This window comes from Callospermophilus lateralis, chromosome 6, assembly GCF_048772815.1.
Source record: "Callospermophilus lateralis isolate mCalLat2 chromosome 6, mCalLat2.hap1, whole genome shotgun sequence".
In the NCBI taxonomy this organism is placed as follows: Eukaryota; Metazoa; Chordata; class Mammalia; order Rodentia; family Sciuridae; genus Callospermophilus; species Callospermophilus lateralis.
Window position 1 is genome coordinate 53,175,751 of NC_135310.1, and position 4,021 is coordinate 53,179,771.

The 4,021-nt window shown below is 33.5% G+C and overlaps 1 non-coding gene across 1 annotated transcript; it reads right to left on the reverse strand.

The window, feature by feature from the left end:
* Window positions 1-532: 532 nt before the first annotated feature.
* LOC143402724 (U6 spliceosomal RNA) lies at window positions 533-638 on the reverse strand. The gene has a single exon (XR_013091785.1). It is a non-coding gene; the product is annotated as a U6 spliceosomal RNA (small nuclear RNA).
* Window positions 639-4,021: the final 3,383 nt, after the last annotated feature.

The following is a 4,021-nucleotide window of genomic DNA, read 5'->3' on the forward strand; positions in this document are numbered from 1 at the left end:
AACTGCAGATATCTCTTTAATGTACCGATTTCCTTTCCTTTGGATATACCCAGAAGTAAGATTACTATAACATTTGGTATTTCTATATTTCATATTTTGAAAAATCATCATACTCACCTGTACTAGTTACCCTATGTCCTTTGGATAGCAGTCATTCTTACCGAAGTAAGACAATATCTCACTTTGGATTCAATTTCCATTTTGCTAATGATTAGTGATATTGAGCACTTCTCATGTAACTATGGGTCTTTTGTATGACTTCTCTTGAGAAATGTCTATTTAGATCTATTGCCCACTTTTTAATTAGGTTATTTTTATTGAAATTCTAAAGTTCTGAATATATTCTGGATATTAACCCATTATCAGAAATACAATTTGCAAATATTTCTCTTGTTTTGTAGGGTTTTTTCTTTGCTGAGAGAGTTTCTTAGTGTGTTACAATCCCATTTGTCTATTTTTGCTTTTGTTTTAGGATCCTATTCAAAACAAAACAAAACAAAAAATCCTTGCTCATTCCAATGTCCCTAAACATAAAAATATGGAATGTTTCACAAATAGTTATGTCATCTTTGCCTGGGGGCCATGCTCATCTTCTCTGTATCATTCCAATTTAGTGTATGTGCTGTGAAAGGAAGAACTGCATGATTTCACTTACAAAAATAGTCTCAAGATGCCCAATTCATAGGAGTAGAGACTAGAATGGTGATTATAAGGGGCAAGGAGAGAGAAAAATTCAAAGGTCAAAGGGTACAAAGTTTCAAATAGATGAAAGGAATAAATTTAGTGATCTATTGCACAACATGGTGACTATAGTTAATAATAATGTACTATATATTTCAATATTGCTAACAAGTAGACTTGAAATAGTCTCATCACAAAAAAATAAGCAGATGAAGTGATGAATATGTTTATTGACTTATATAATAAGTCTGTGATATCATAAATATATATGCCATAAATATATATAATTATGATATGTCAATTAAAAATAAAATACCTTTAAAAAAGAAAGAAGGAAACCAAGCACTGGCTATTGTAGGCAGAATTAGGCAAATCCTCATGCTTCCCAAAACAAGGATGGGAAGGAATTACTCTCTCTATCTCTCTCTTTTTTTTTTTTTTTTTTTTTTTTTTGTTGGCTTAAATTTATTTCAGATCCCATAACTGCACAGATGGTGGGTGAAAGAAAACATGACAAAAAATGTGTTCAAATTTTCTTAGGAATAAAAAAATTAAACAAAATCCCTCTGAGTTAGTGCACAGCATTAAGCACTACAGGCAATATTAAAAATCATCCCAACATCATATTAAAATATTAGTGTAATCAATGAGCCTCAAATAGTTGGTAATGTGAACATTTTTAAAGAAAATATTCTCACTCCATAAATTACTCAAGTATTATTTGAATATCAGCAAAGAGTTAATGAGTTCAATTATGCCTTTTCCTAATGTACATCTTAGATCTCCAAACTTTGATTCCCATCAGCTTACTCAATATATGAATAGTGTTTAAAGATAAAATCCACTTTTTCTTGTCAATTTGTATGTGTATGTGTGTGTATATATATACACACATACATACACAAATAGAAAATAATAAAACAAATATTGTTAGAGTCTGTAAACAAGTCAGGATGGCACCTGGCATTTTGCCAGAGAAATGTTAGGGTCTGTAAACAAGTCAAGATGGTGCCTGGCAAAATGCCAGGGGGAGTGGTTTGTGAAGTAACGCCAGCGAGCCATTAAGTGTGGAGATTCCTGATTGGTTGACTGCTGTATCTAGTTTATGCTAATTAAGATAAGCTGTGTGGAATGTATAAATACCTCTGTTGTCTTACAATAAACGGCTCCCTCTCCTGCTGTATCAATCTACACAAGTTGTTCGTCACCCCCCTGGTTATTTTGCTACAACCGGACTGCAGCAAAATATCCCACCCATATAACTATGTGAATTGACTGCTATATTTAGTCCTTATATTTTGTTCACTAAAGGAAATAAAAGTTAAATAAATTTATCTTTCTCTGGTGGTATTCCCTGCCTTATTTCTCCCTAGAAAATAATTAACCAGAATTCAGTACTGTATGTGTATATATAAGTACATGTGTTCAATAAAAACCCACACACACATATAAAATTAATTCCTGGCACTTAAAAAATAATTTCATCATACATTTTTGTATTTATTCTTAATTATATATGTGTATATATATATATATATATATATATATTAAATATATATATTTAAATTTTTTTTAGTTGTTCATGGACCTTTATTTTATTTATTTTTATGTGGTGTTGAGGATTGAACCCAGTGCTTCACACATGCCATGCAAGCACTCTCCCACTGAGTTACAATCCCAGCCCCTGTAATTATATTTTTATCTTACAAAAATGTCATTGCTAAATATTTTTGTGCAACTTATATTTTTATTCAATATTATTTTCATCAAATCTGTGCATATTCAAATAGACCTCATCATTGTCACAACAATAGCATATTTAAAATTTACTTTCAATGTATTGCATCTTAAAATATGTCATTATTTTTAAAGAGTTTATATACAAATGCCTTTTTTTCTGCATCCCTCATCTCCCTTTCTTTCTAGCCCTATATCCCAACACACACACACACACAAACACACACACACAAAAATGAGCTTTTATTTTTGGACTCTAAACCCCCAAATTCTGTTGGCAAATGTCCTGAAATCAAGCTTAGCTTTCTGGCTCTTAGTGTACAACAGACTGATACACAACAGGGACAGGAAACACCTGAACTTTCTGCAGGTCCCTTTGGGTACATTAATTAGATATACTCAGAAAATGTTTGCAGCTGAGTGTGGATATATAAAAATTTAGGGGCTATGTTTAGAATGTCTTGTTCATCTTTGCAAAGGCACAACAATCCCAATGACACCTTAGGAACAAAACCTTAACAGATAGGGTGGATGAATCACCAACGTAACAGGGTGTTTCCATGGACAATGCTCCTCAGCTGTGTGATTTGGAAAGGAAAATAAAAAGGAAGGGCAAGCACATTAGAGAAAACTGAGCTCTCAGAAAGCTTTACTGTTGGAATCGAGATTGTTTTAGATGAAAACAAGCTGCAGCCTCCCTGTCTTAGTTCCCATATCTTCCATTTCTGGAAGTAATTAGTTTTACATTCTTTTCCTTCAAACACATACAAACACACACACACACACACACACACACACACACATTTGCAATGCATATCTTCAAGGGCAAACTGTGAGTCTGAATATTCCTAATAACCATATTTCTATGAATAAAATTGTAGGTACAAATATATTGTGACAGATATGTTACTGCCACCTAATTTATGCTTCAGAACTGATTGTCAAATCAATTTCAAATAATTAAAAGCATAGGAAAAAAGCTCAAACTGATTTTTTCTATTCCCCCTGGCAACATCATGATGTATAGACTAATAATTATGTTTGTGTGACTTTATCACAAGGTTTTTATTTTGTATAATTTACATTAGCAAAACTGTACCACATATGCTATTAAAAAAAGAAAAGCAAAAATGATTCATGTTCTCAGGGTGTTTACATTCTACTAAGTAAAATGTCACAGACAGAAATAAAAGTAGCATAGATTACAAATAAGGTTCTAATAAGGAAAAAGGGAATAATTTTACCCAGGAGGAAAGACACACAGCTAGTAGGAAAGTGGGGTTCTATCAACAATACTCATCCTGAAGGGAAGTGCCCTGAGACAGGACAGGCTGGAAGGCTTGAAATTTTTAAAACCTTAGCCCCACCCTGACTCTGCCCTTACTAACTAGCTTTATCTTATAAAGTTGCCAGCGAAAATTTGCTGATATACAGCATGGCCCTGGGAACATTCCAGTTTTTCAGTTTTTGTTCTCCTCCGGTAGAAGAGGATAAGAGATGAAGCTGGGTCCCATGGCACACACCTGTAATCCCAGCAGCTCAGGAGGCTGAGGCAGGAAGATTGCAAGTTCAAAGCCAGCCTCAGCAACGTTGCCAGGCTCTA